The following is a 15,310-nucleotide window of genomic DNA, read 5'->3' on the forward strand; positions in this document are numbered from 1 at the left end:
AAATATGTCTAATAATCATTTTTGACCGCCTTAATTGCAATTTTTTCCACTTTTTGCACCGTATCTTAGAAACATCTGGTCCTGCTTTTGCCAAAAATGGATCAGCACGTCTCCCTAACAATAGGAATCAAATGTTTTTGAAATCATTAATTTTTGAATTCTGTCAATAGAAATCAAATGTTTTTTGAATCATTCAAATCGGTTGATTCGTGCGCCCAAAAAAGTCGACAAATATTGTAATCCAAACACACGTACACACATACATCCATTTTTCTAAAGTATATCAAAAAGTTTGAAACGTAAAAATATACAGAAATTTCATTTACTATTTTTTGCAATTACTATAACTTAGAAGTGTATTTTTAAAATTTCAAATTCATTTTTATCGATAATTATTAGCAAATCTCAAAATACTTGGTGTAATAAATACTTGAGAGGCTTGCTAACTCGTGCAGCAGCATCATTCGTGTGAAAAACACTCTCGTAGTAAAACAGGTAGTACTGTTAATGACAATAATCAAATAAATGATAAGTTAGACAGGATAACAATCATTATGAACTTAATTTACTATGATTTACTACAAACAGTTTTCCTATCTTAAGAAGGTACTTATATATTGTTAATTTCCCTCTCATGATATTGTAGCCTTTAAAAAGTTTAATGTATAAAGTTTTCAATTTTAAAATTTTATGTTTTAAGATTTCACAGAACAAAGTTCTAAGTTTAGTGAAAATATTAGAATATATTTTCAAGTCTATATATATATCTGATACGCATATATGAAATAGGTAGTTTTGGCTGCAATATGGCCTTTTTTTCTACAATATGTAAACTAAGATTCAAACCATACATACACTCCGTTCACCTGAGTTGAATTGAAACCAATTCCGATCCTAAATGCTACTGCTTGGGTGGAGCGACTAAGGCGGATGATGCTGAATACGTCATTATGAAATGCAAAAAATGAAAAAGGATAGGCAAGAACTATAGAGGGAGATAGTAAAGCAAAAAATCTCCCTTCCAACCAATTTTATAACAATATTGACAAAGAAAAGGACATATGATACACTATATAATTATATACAATCAAATAAAATATAAGTTTAAAGATATCTTAAAAATGTGTATGACTGAGTACGTGTATATTAAGTAAACAAATAAACAATAGAGAATAATATGGAAATTCTTGCATTTGTTCCGAAACTGTGGATATAATTACATTGTTTTTAATATTTATTTTCTTTCTCTCTGATATTGAGAAATGCATAGTTGGGATAAAAATGTGATTCTCTAGTAAACTTTGTGAAGCTCATTTTCCGATATTGCCAATAAAATTAAATAATATATAGTTTCTCGTAGTATAAAACAAATAAGTTTCTGATTGACCATCTCTACTCGCTGATACAGTTCTATCATACATCATCAACAATGCTTAACAAAAAGCTCATGTTTCCGTTGTTACAGTACTAATCTACAAAAACGGGCAATCCCGTTTTTAAATTATTTTTTCATGGTCATAAATGTAAGAAAAATATTTTAGAGTTATTATTCAAAACATTATTCACGCTCTTCACCTGAGGTATTTCTAATTAGGCCCGTGACGAACTAGAAGATTAGCGAACCGCTAAATGTTATTTTGATAATAAAATTCATCATTCATTGTATGTAATCGACATACATACTATGATACTATGCATATATTAATTGAATAACTATTGTGCGTAAAAACACAGAAAAATTATACAGAACATGATTTATGTCAGAATGTGCTAATTAATTTTATTACATTTATTAGAATATAGTGCTAATTATTTCATTTTAACTTGAGCAGTTTTTAATGCTGATAAATAGCAAATAATTTCACGAGAACTAATAATAGCAGTATACAGGGTGTCCCAGAACTTGACGACAAGACAAAACGGAATGATAGTATTGACCTTAACTGTCTTAAAAAAATTAGAAAACAAAATTATCTCAAGTTGTTTGGAAATTACAAGCTTTTAAGTGCAACCTAGATCTTTGGTAAAATAATGACCAATATGCAGAATTTGTGGTTAATTTTTACTAATTTTTTCATTTAACTTTGGAACCATAATCGTGAATAACATTTCTAGAAGCACAATCAAAAACAGTAACAAAATGCATCGAGTTTTCAAGAATCAATACTTTATGTTAAACTATGATTTTAAAATTTCCAAATTTCCAATGTAAGTAAAAAATTACTAGCAAAAATCATGTCATTTGAGACTAATTTTTTTTAATCAAAACTTTCATAATAAAAATAAAACTTTTAAGTAATTTAGTAATCCTGATTAAACACGTCAATTTTGATGAAACTTGCCAACACATTTCAGTATTTTTTTATATTGAGGGATTCTCAAAGTCCACTGATTTTGGAAAAAATTAAATTCATAGTTCAACAAGAAGTATGAATTCTTGAAAACTTGGGCAATTGTGTTATTGGTTTTGATTGTAGTCTAAGAAATGTTATTCGCAATTATGGTTCTAAAGTTTGAATGAACGAAATTAGTAAAAATTAACCATTGAAGACAAAAATTATTGGATGGATAACAAACCTAACGAACCTAAGTTATAGGTTGCCACCAATAGCACGTTAATTTGCAAACAACCTGAGATATGTTTGTCTCCTATTTTTTTTTCAGAAACAGTTAAAGTCAATACTATCACCCTGTTTCGGATTGACGTTAGGTCTGGGACACCCTGTATATAGTTTTCATGATACTGATAAATAAATAGTACGAAAGAATCAGGGCGATTCCTGTGAACTTACGTTACGCAAACTAGGAAAGCTTTAGATTAAGGAAATAAATTTAACTATAAGGGCACCATCAATCACGTGATCGATTTTTAAGGATATTTGGCCTCCCCTCCCTCTTGGTGATACGTGATGATAATTGAAATTAACACTTCCCCTCCTCCCGCACCAAACATCAATGTGTTTTTTTTTGGTTACGAAAAAAAATTGTATAATTTTTGAATATTTTTTGTAAATCTTTGAATATTTATTAAAAAAATCAGGTAAAAAACATAATACACGTGGTATTTTACTATACCCCACCCTCCCTCGTAATATTTTATGATTTTTTGTCAAAACCCCCACCCCTCCCCCGAAAAACCTCTCCTGCTTAATGAACCCCCTAAAAACAAAATATAAGAGCGATGGTAGATGCGTCTTGGTATATAACTAATGAGACTATTCACAGAAGCCTGGGATTTAAAACAGAAAATTAAATGATGAAGGTCCAAAAATATAATAATAAACAAAATAAACCAAACCAAGAAGCCTCAATATGAAATGGGCCAAGGACTTACAAGTGTAAACTCTATATAGACCTATAGATTTTTTCTAGCAGCAGGACACCTTACCTGCCATATATAACATCAGTTTTATTTCAAAACTCAGAACATAGGTTATCGAAACAATTCATCAATGAGTAATAACAATCGTTTAAATATTTTCAAATAATTATTATAAATACTGTAAATTTATAGATATAAGTGTACATTTGGGCGACGACTTTTATCTATGTTTATCTTTATTTCACCATGTAATTTACAACTATCTTCAGTTGACATCTAGTAAATTTAAAGATAATATAATTAGATTACATATGACAAATAAATTGACAATAGTAGAAGTAGCCAGTATTACTTCTATTTCTGAATCAATCTAATCGGATGCGCCATTCTCAAAATCTGCAAACTTTGCATTTTGCATAGCTTTGTAATATTACAACGTATTATTAACTTCCTGTAGGGCAAGTTATAGTAATCACAAAAAAAATCGAAAATGAAAATTTTATATGTATTACGTTTCAAAACCTTCTGAACATTTTGGACTTACATTTTGTGTGTGTGTGGGTGTATGTGTGTGTGTGCGGATACAAATTTCGTCGACAATTTCGGGAACACGGATTAAGCGATTTGAATAATTCAAAAAACTAGATTCGTATTGATAAGAAGACGTGTTGATTTGTTTTTGGCAAATGAAGGTCTAGCCTTTTCGAAGATATACGGCAAAAAGTGCCCAAAAAACGGTAACTCAGTTTTTATGAGAACGGAGCGTCCGATTTGAATAATTCAAAAACATTTTACTTGTATTAACAAGATAAAGAACTAATCCAATTTTCATGGAGGCATGTTAGCAGTTCGGAGATCGAGTAAAAAAAGTAAAAAAAGTGCCATTTGGCGGTCAAAAAATGATCATTAGACATATGCACATAAAATTATCACATATTTATAGAGATTTAACAATAAGTATAAATTTTGTTACATTCTATGGGTTCCGTACCAAGGTTTATCCGTTAGACGGCCGACGCGGCGTTTCTCGCTTCGATATTTTGTCTCTATGCAGTTTAAAACAGTACGATTGCTTTGAAAAAGTTCAGAATTCGAAAATATTTCAAATAAATTTTCTTAAAAAAGTCTTTTTTCAAAAAAAAGTAAATTTTTGTCAAAAATTTATAGTTTCTCGAACATCTAATTTTTTCAGAGTATTTTTTTTCAAAAATGTTAATCTTTTTTAAAAAAAATAATTTTTGGTACGGGAAGTTCAAGTAATTTGCATTAAGCCACGATGCCATGCGCTCCCTACAGTTTGTTATGATATGATATAATTGGTTTGATTTTCAAAAGATGATTGCTGAAAGTCAAATTGGGCCTTTGCACCCCGCCCTACTCTATATGACAAACAGATACGCATGATAAAAATATAAATGATTTAAAGCATTATTCGTAAGTATGGCAGAAGTAGTTTTTGCATAAATATCGTCATAAAATAGTTTTTGGCGCAGTATTTCATCATTAGACTCACTTAGTAAAAGTGCTCTGTCGCCTATACGGCGCCCATGGTACTTTAAGGGTTAATACTCAATAGTTTCTTTATACTTAAGGGACAAATCAATAGGTATATAATTGGCTGACTAAAACTGACGATTGACAATTGTTTCACAGCAATATATAATTTAATACTATGTTATTTTATAACGGAGAATTTAATTGAAGCTTTCTGACGCAGATTTTTCTGGAAAATAAATATAGTAATCATTTGTACATATTTAGCATAAAGCAAAAACTTGTTTCAAGTAATGCTTCATTCTATTCTCGAATGTATTAGCACATAAAATATCTAACAAGTCGTATGAGGCAAACCTTTGTTCTTAGTCTGTTTGCTTGAACATTTAGCTAGAACTTTAATAAATGCAATAAATGCTAACGTCGATGAACGTAAAAAAACAGGTTCTTAAATCGATGCTATTATTTTATGAAAAATGTTATATAAATGATTTATGTACTACTATAATTAAATTAGTTATATGTACTGCTTACTATGAGATTTTTAATATCAGGATTTCTTTTTCTGCAATTATTTCTTCAAACAAAAAAAGCTTCAAAAGAATTTGGATTGTCAAAAGAGAAAGTTGAAGCTAAGAATCAAATTTAAAATTTGGATAAGAAGTATTAGACAAAATTGTTTATAAGTATTTATATGAAAAACGGAAATACGTAGTTGGAATAAATCAACTTTCCGATGCAGAAATTTCTGGAATATCCTAATGAAATTTATCTATTTGTCAAATTACAAAAACAAATTTATTTATAGTTTTATTCAAATTGTTATTTATTCAAAAATATTCTGTAATATGTTTTTATCCCATTACTTCAGACTTAATGATAAATTAAATCATAAAAAAAATCATGAAATTTTTACTGCATAATTTACAAGGTAAATAAATAATAAATACTTTTTATATAATATGTTATGCTTGCAGACGAATGCATAGCTTTGCAATAGATCAATCACTAAATTAAAATAACCCACAATCACTGTTGAATTTTTAAAACAAAAACAAACATAAGTTATTAAAATGATATTATTAATTGTAGATTTTAAATGTTCTTATCGCTGTTCAAAGTAATTAAAAACAAACTTCCAAGTGTCTTATTTTTTGTTTGATTTTGTTTATCACAAAATCAAGAATTTTACCATTTTGCTATTCTGACTAAATGCACGAATTTTTGATAGTACTTTTTAAAGAAGGGCCTTTCAAAGTCGAGCAATATTTGACCATTTTGAATTCATAGTTTAACAAATAGTCATATTTCTAAAAAAAACTTGGGATAATAGTATCATTAGTTTTGAATTAGTGTTTTCGGCAATATTAACAGCTAAAACTTTCAGAGAATTGTTTTTTATCAAAATGTCCATATTAAGGTCCACCCTAATCTTATATATAAAAATGGATCGCAAAATGTGTTGGTAAGCGCATAACTCAACAAAGCCTGAACCAATTTGGCCAATTCTTTTTTTAAAATGTTCGATGAAGTCCAAGGATGGTTCTTACGGCGAGAGAAAATCGAATAATTGCCGGAAAAGCCCTAAAAACAGCCCTTTTCTTTTTTAATCAAGTATGCAACGAAATTTGTAGAAAAAAACAATGATCTATGTCATGACATTTTGTGTAGTTTTTGATAATCTAATACCAAACAACGTGATGGAAGCAACTATATTGAAAGGATAGTATAAAGCAGAAAATGTTCTCGCACCGTGCATCCCAATGATTCCGACTGATGTGCCATTTGAGATTAAACGACTACAGTTTCCAGTGCGTTTATGGTATCATTAAATGTTTGTGGTATTAAATTGAAAAACCCATGTTTCTCACATGGAAAATTGTATGTTGTCTGTTCCCATATTGGAAAACCAACAGATTTGTTTGTCTATGCGCCAGGTAATCAAACAAAAAACATCATTTATCACAAAGCACTACAATGAAAATTGAACTGATTTTTGAATTATGATTTACATGATTAAAATTACTTACTTTTAAATGCTTATAGTGTTTTATTTAATTATTTTTAATTCACACCGAATTATTACCAGGGTGACGGTTCTGTTCAGGATATTTTTTGCAAAGAATAGAAAAAAAGTAGGAACAAAACACCGCCACATTACATTTTTTTTTTTTGACAGGACGAAGTCTGTCGGGTCGGCTAGTATATATGTGTGTGTGTTTAGAAACCAATCTAATGAAAAGCAACATTAATTATTCACGAGTTCCATTATTTCAGAAACAATTAATTGTACTACTATCAGTAGCGAATAATTTGCACATTACAAGAATTAAATTTTTTCTTTGCCTCGTTTACTTAGGAGCATTTAGCCACCAACTACACTTTTTATATTCTATACTATTTCTATGTAATTCTATGTATATAATCTTCCTATATTTTGCATTATCTTGCATATACATTCTATACTATTTGTTATTTATATCTTATTCTATCTCATTTTAGTCTCTTCATAACTGATTTCTTCATTCTTATTTTATTTTTTTCTTTTCTTCTAAATCTGATTTTTTCGAATTCTAATCTTGCTTTTTAATTCTTTTGCTTCAAATTTTTTATTCAAACTCACTTCAACAACTTTAATTCTATTTAATTTCAAACTAAATATTTCAAAATTTTACTATCTCTATGCAATTTCAAATTAAGAATTCAATTTCTAAGCAACTTTTCATATATTTTACTACTCATGAGCTAACGAATTAAATATTAATGGTACCAAATACCATAAACTCAAATTTTCTTATTTATCTATAACCGCATATGAGTATATACATATATGAGTTTACATATACACAAATGCATGAATTAATATTATCGATAAATATGAATATAATAATGATTTCATTCAGTAGGTACTTATGAATTCACTGCGTATTAGACCACTAAAATAAACATTTACCTCCAGGTAATCTAAAGTGGAATAACACATCGCATTGTGCCATAACAGGTGTGTTCGGCGGCCTTGAATTCATGTTCGACTATTTTAGGTACTGATATCTCGATACAAATTCACTTTTGGAATTCCAAGGATTTTTTAACAAGAAAACTTTCGAGCAATTCGAAATGTTGCAAATGTCACGTTTTTTGTTGGTCTTGTTTAACTGATCATCTATTTTTAACATCACCAGTTACCACAAAGTGGTAATGGATTTAGATAGAGAAAAATGGAACCGAAAATTTTGTGGTTTGGTCTAAGAGCATAAATTTTATGCAAATTTTGGAAGGCTGTGAAATAAGGACAACAATATTTTTACTATTATATATTATTTTATAAGTTATTAATTAATGATTTAGAAATATAAAAACTAGTGGGGAGCATGGCATCGAGCCTTAAAGCAAATTGCTGGAACTTCCCGTACCAAAAATTATTTTTTTTAAAAAGATTAACATTTTTGAAAAAAATTTACTCTGAAAAAATTGGATTTTTGAGAAACTATAAATTTTTAACAAAAACTTACTTTTTTTTGAAAAAAAAAAGACTTTTTGAAGAAAAATTTATTTTGAAATATTTTGAAAATTCTGAACTTTTTTTCAAAGCAATCGTACTGTTTTAACTGCATAGAGACGATCAGTTCATCTTGTGAATACAAGTAAAATGTTTTTTGAATTATTCAAATAGGACGCTCCGTTCTCTTAAAAACTGAGTTACCGTTTTTGGCACTTTTTGCCCCATATCTTCGGAACGGCTAGACCTGCCTTTGCCAAAAACTAATCAGCACGTCTCCTTATCAATACGAATCGAATGTTTTTTGAATTATTCAAATCGCTTCATTCGTGTTCCCGAAATCGGCGACGAAAATTTGTATCCAAACTCATACACGCACACACACACACATCAATCAATTTTTTCTAAGTTATGACAAAACGTTCAGAAGGTTTTGAAACGTAAAGATATATAAAAAATTTTCATTTTCGATTTTTTGCGATTACTATAACTTGCCCTACGGGAAGTTAAAAATAGTCATAAAGCATTAATTGAAGAAAGTGGTAAAGTGGAGGTTCTAAATGAATTAGGCTCTGACCATACCCATGGTTATAGTCCTTCCAATAATCAGAATAATACAATAATATATTATTAATATATTCTATACTATAGCTATCGTATGAACAAGTCAAACTAGTGATGCAAGGCATAGTGCCTTAAGGCAAATTCTGGTACTTCCCGTATCGTAAAATTTTTCAAGAAAGGTACAGTTTTTTATAGGATAGGGAAAAGATAATGCAAAAAAATTAAATTACGGAAGAGCATCTTTGATCGACGATGACGTTAAGGTAATGTTGAAACAAGATTTTTTTTAGCAGTAAAGCTTTATTCTGCTCAACAAACCATTTCTGACCATTTTTTGGAAAATAGGATTGGTGTGAAAGTATTCAAAATGCATGCTACATAAGAGTCAGGAAAACTTGGATAATCGAGCTATCATAATCACATTTTTACTTGCTCGGAACAAAATCGAGCCCTTTTTGAACCAGATGATAACTAGGGATGAAAAACGAATTGGTTCAAATTTTCACACCAAAAGATGAAACATTTTTTCCAAGACGGGATAAACAATTTGCACTAAAGCTGTTAAGAGATCATTAATAATATTGGAAAATATATTAATTATTGAAGTTAATTGGCGCAAAAAAGTATTGTGATTAGTTCCACAGACTATCCAGTAGACCTTATATATGATATATAAATTTGAAGGCATTAGTAGAAATCTTTTTTTTTACATTGTACGTGGATAAATGTAATTTGGAAGCCAAAAATATAGAAATTGATTTAGCTTAATTGATTAACCGGCTTCGTTATGCAAATTGCAGCAACTTATAGCAATTATTGTTATAACTAATTATGAAAATTAGTTATTTAGCAACAAGATTGCACATTCATTGATTTTCCCATAAAATAGTAGACAAACAGCATTAAAATCTATTCGAATTTTTTTTCTGTATCAAGAAAACTTCTCTGTATTTAATTGCTGTTTTTAAGAATAACCAAAACGTAGCTAATTGCTTTCCTCATTGAACGTGAATCAAAAACTACTGCAAAAAATCAATTAGACTTTTTCACATTCAAGATTTAATTGTAGCTCTCAAAGCATATAACGACCACATAGATTAGGACTAAAGATAAATACAAAAAATATTCTCACAATTAAATCTTTCATCAGATAATGAGAGTTTGCTTTCCGAAAAACATTATCAAATTTTAATTGTTATATTAAAATTGGTTTCGTTATACTATGCCAATAGAATTAACACTTTGGGGACGGCTGTCCACCTCAGTGGACAAACATACTCTGTGAGGCACAGGCTATTTTAAACAATGACTCAGTTTGCATCGAAAAGTTGAATAAATTACATATAGCAGTGATAAACAGTATTGTATTTTGAAAATAATTTTAAATTATTTAAGTAGTATTTTTAGCCTTTTTCTTTGCTATATGGTCTTTTCTTAATATTTAAAACGACCGAGCGCTTTTAAATATGGCAAAACAACTAGTAAATTTTGTGAATTAAGCAGTAGTGAAAATGAGTTTCAAATAGACATTCATACAGACTAATCTTACGAAATTACTATTCGAACCGATGATAGTGATGAATGTGATGATGATATTTTCCAACCAACAAAAAGAAGTTCGACAAAATAAATGAAGAGCAGAAAGACATTAGCGAATGTGCCGATTCTCCTTCAAGAATCGAGTTTGACATACATCAACAAACACCCCGACTACAAATACCAAGCATATAAGACATCCAATAGATTATTTCACTTTATATTTTATGAATGAATTATTAGACAATATAATAGAAAAAATAAACCATTATGGCAGCAAAAAAATGACAAAATATACTGACCAATCAGTGGCACATTCTAAATTCTAAAAGAAAAAGGGATTGTATAGTCTGTTCTGACAGAAAAGCCCCAGGAGGAAGGCGGCGAACAACATTTTATTGTAAAACATGACAAAATCAACCAGCTATGCATTTTGGAAATTGTTTTGAGCGTCACGATTCTTTATAAAATGATCAAAAATAAATTAATATTAAAAATGTATGTCCTTCAATGACCACAAATTTTTATCAAACAAATTGCAAAACATATACAATGAAATCAAGTTTACAGCCGGTAAAGTAGATTGTTTTGAAATTGGTGCCGTCCCGAAAGTGTTAAGAATTATTATATAAAGTTTATTAAATAAAAATTCAAATTTTGATATTAGTGTTAAGAGAAGTAGAAATTTTACCACTTTAAAATTTCACCGTAGGTTTCTACCTACCTACTCTAGAATGAGTAGTAAAGAGTTCATTTATGCTAATAGTATTTATATTTATTCATAATAATTTGTGACAAAATTGTGAAAACATTAAAAAGGCGTTTAAGTAACCATTTTGGACTTTTTCGGGGATATATGGTAAAGGCTTTGGCTTTGCAAACCCAGATTCGATGCCCACTTCAAACAACTTGATATCAAGCTGTAATGATGTAATGATATCGTTGTTTACTAGAATATGAAAGAAAATAAGCTTCCAAGGAAAAACAGCCTTTTCCTAATATTGCCACATCAAATTAAAATCATAACTATTAGATAACTTCTAATGAAAAATATATGAATTATAGATATACCAAACATCGGGTTGCTTCTAAAAAGCGATTTGATTCAGGAAAATATTCATCATATTATAACATCTCACAGAAATTATTCTGAATTAATCAGAAACAAAAACCAGAAGAAGTTCCGATTACTTTTCAAATAATAAAAGAATTATGTTATGAATGATAAGAGAACAATAGTAAAAGTGCAAATTGATAGCAAATTATCAAGCAAAATTAATTAAAGTCGCGTACATACAAAAACAATTCCTTAAATTTATTCCTTAACATTGGATAAGAATTTATCATTCCATTGAAATTATAAATAATATTCACAAGATTGCGTAATTTAATAACATGGGCACGAAACGTGCACGATTAACCTTGCCTATACGATTAATCCGATAATAAAAGTTAAACAAATTTCCTTAAATAACCGCCAACGTTATTAATAGTAAATGACCGAAACATATTCAAATATATACAATGACATCATATAAAAATTTACACAATTATATATGCGATAATTTTATTTGGCAGTTACGAAAAAATGACAAATGCATCAATATTGGCAAAGTATAATAAATTTAGAACGCAATGCGGAGAGTTTTATGGCAAGTTCTAATCAGAATTTAATGTTTACTAAAACGATAAATATTTTTTAAAGAAATTATCGCTTGGAAGAAGGTAAACAGAGTGTTGTGTAAATATTAGTCATACTTGTTTACTCAGACTAAATTGGGCAAATGTTTAGACAAATATTCGTGAATATATTGAAATATATACATATACTAGATGACCCGACAGACATTGTCCCGTACCCACGCCCTACAATTCAAAAGTTCCAAATTTTTAATATCCTAACCTATACTTTTTAATATCCTATTTGATGTCCTGCCTTTATGATTCATATATGGTCTTAGCATAAACAGTATAAGAAATTCAGAAAAAAAAAATTTATCTGCAGTAAAACTACAATATCACACTTGATTTTACCACACAACATAATTGCTTCAAAAATTTAGTCTATAATTTTCATAATCTCGTACGATATATTAGTTGCTTTTTGCCAATTATAATTTCTGAAGTACATTTTCTTACTAATAATTTAAAAAACGTTATTGTTTATGTTCAAATCTTAGGTGAATTAATTTGTAAAATCTATAGACCAAGAGCCCGTGGGCGGATGACAGTATGTATTTTACGACACCTTAGTTTTTGTGCATTAAGTCCTCTACACCTATCCTACATGAGATGGGGACTGACTAAGCCCAAAGTGGCGGATATAGCTACTGCGCAGCCGATAAAGGTACCTTTTTTCGCTAATTTCAAAACCATTTTGCGACGACTGCCGCTTCGAAAATAATATTACTGTCGAAAAATACCGATGGCAGACGATTATCGCGCGGTTAACATAGTGGCAGACGGTTTTGAAAATGCAAAAAATTTTTTTTGAATGTAATTGACGATGTCTGCCGCTTACATATTTTATTGTTTATAGTATGAGAAGCTTATTTTCATCGCGGCAGACGTGTACCTGGCGTATCTACATCAGTAGAGTAAAAAGACTCATTATGGGTCTTTTTCTCTACTGATGTTCCAGCAATTTGCCTTAAAGCACGATGCCATACAACACTAGTTAAGAAATCGTTGCTAACCAATTTTTTATATTAATTACGGTAAGACTCGACAGACTATCACATAAAACTCAGCAAACAAATCCTCTAATTCTAATAAATAACTGCTGAATTTTAGTCCTTTTATATATACGCTGATATACTTCTTATAATAGTCTTTCCAATTAAACTTGCAAAACTCTGATATTAAATGTATATAATTTGAAAGAAAATATAAAAATTCTATGTATTCTTACTCATTGTTAAAAAAGACATATTTAACATATAAATTCAAAGTGTACCTTGATTCTTTTGATACATCAATAACCCATACTATGCCATATGTATCTAATTGTCTAAAAATTCCACATTATGGTTTTCTCATAAATAACTAGTTTTTTCTGAGTTGTTCAATGATCATCAAGTGATTTAGCAATATTAAAAAAGAAGTAGTCATTTCATTACAGAATTGTAATAGTCACGCAATTGAATAGAATAAGATGCTGACATTACTATTTAATAATAGCATTTATTTTTGTCATATCGTAAAATAATTAGATGAAAGTCGAATTGTCATCATATCATTAACTTTTTCTTTATATGTAATTTAATTTTAATGGTACTATGCGCTGTGACAATGGAAAAAACAAAAATTTATCTTATATATAAATACTTTTGTAATGATGTATATATTTGTAACGATTATTCGGATTTTGATCAATCTTTCTGAAGTTCGTTAAGGGATTTTTTTAAGATGTATGTGATTATAAAAATACAGTAATATTATATAAATAAATGGAAAAAATTGCAAAGAAAATTTTTTTGAGGCATTGTTTGGCATTGAAAACAAATGAAAACTGTCATCTGCCAAAAATTTCAATTTACCTATGAGTCTAGGCAATATTAGAATATGTATAATAAATTCATGATTATTAATACGAAAAATGAAAGTCTACATTATTATTGCCAAAAAGTATTAAAGCTGAGATGTGCCAGAAATTAAAAATGTAAGATACAGTATATGTATGACAGATTGAATGATACACATATGAACAGGATTTTAGAAATTAATTTAAAATATGAAATTAAGTAATAATCAGGGCCGGTCCTACCTTGATACGATGCATGCGAAAAATGCGAGTGCACGCCTTAGGGGGCGCCAACACAGATTCGGATATGAAATTTTAATATAGTTTTTTTTTTTTCAATATAATTCAAGAAATATATAATTTTTGCATCTTTTACTAATCTTTGCACAATATTTTTAAAATACGTTAAAAATTTACACATTAAAACAACAAATGGGAAAGTAAAGATGAATATATACATTTCGGCCCTTACAATATCAATTAGGAGAAGTTTAAGATGCAATTTAGGATATCTTAAATAATAAAAAAAAATTAAAATAATCCAACATGAAGTATCAGAGATATGTTATGGTTATGTTCAATAATATATGGCAAAACTTTTTTTGCACTCTATGATTTGCTCAATAGAATAAATTGCATAAAAGCCCAAATAAATAAGGGAAATGTTGCAAAAGCCAAATATTAATTAATGATAATAATTTTGATAATAAACTGTTAAAACAGGTAAAATAATAGAGGGGTGTGGGCTCGCTAGAAAACAAAAAAGGCATTCATGCATAAAATATGCATTATATTTTAGATTTACATTTTAGTCATTAGTGCAAAAATACTTTATTATTCTCCAATTTCCTTTAAAAAATGTAATGAAAAAAACTTGTAAACAGCATGAATTTACCATAAAAAACAAGCGTGTAAATTTAATCTTTTGCTCAATAACTTATTGATAAAGAACATTCATATTGCATTGGTCAAAATTCAATTATTGAGACTATACATATAGATGTTTATATAGGTATGTACACAAAAACATGAAAACACCTTTTTCAAATTTTCATATTAAATTTTCCTGTAGTAATCGCAAAAAAATCGAAAAGAGAATTTTTTTATATCTATACGTTTCAAAGACTCTCTGAACAATTTGGTATACCTAAAAAAATGGATGTATGTTACTGTGTGTGTGTGCGAGAGAGAAGAGAGAGAGAGATAGTTTGTATTAAGCGGATGCAATATTTGGTCCACGATTTTGTGAACACGCATTAACCGATTTGAATGATTCAAAAAAAAACATTTGATTTGTATTGATTGGGGGGCGTTTATTGGTATAGAACGAAATGAATAGCAGATTAAAATTTACGGAAAGGCAGGTCTAGCA

General features: G+C 29.0%; 1 protein-coding gene across 1 annotated transcript in view; it reads right to left on the bottom strand.

The window, feature by feature from the left end:
- Positions 1-15,310, bottom strand: part of LOC113383345 — a gene marked incomplete in the record, with an annotated part of 146,681 nt that overhangs the window by 117,907 nt on the left and 13,464 nt on the right.

Source organism: Ctenocephalides felis, unplaced genomic scaffold, assembly GCF_003426905.1.
Source record: "Ctenocephalides felis isolate EL2017-DRISC unplaced genomic scaffold, ASM342690v1 CF-g0.4_SCAFFOLD_03570, whole genome shotgun sequence".
Classification (NCBI taxonomy): Eukaryota; Metazoa; Arthropoda; class Insecta; order Siphonaptera; family Pulicidae; genus Ctenocephalides; species Ctenocephalides felis.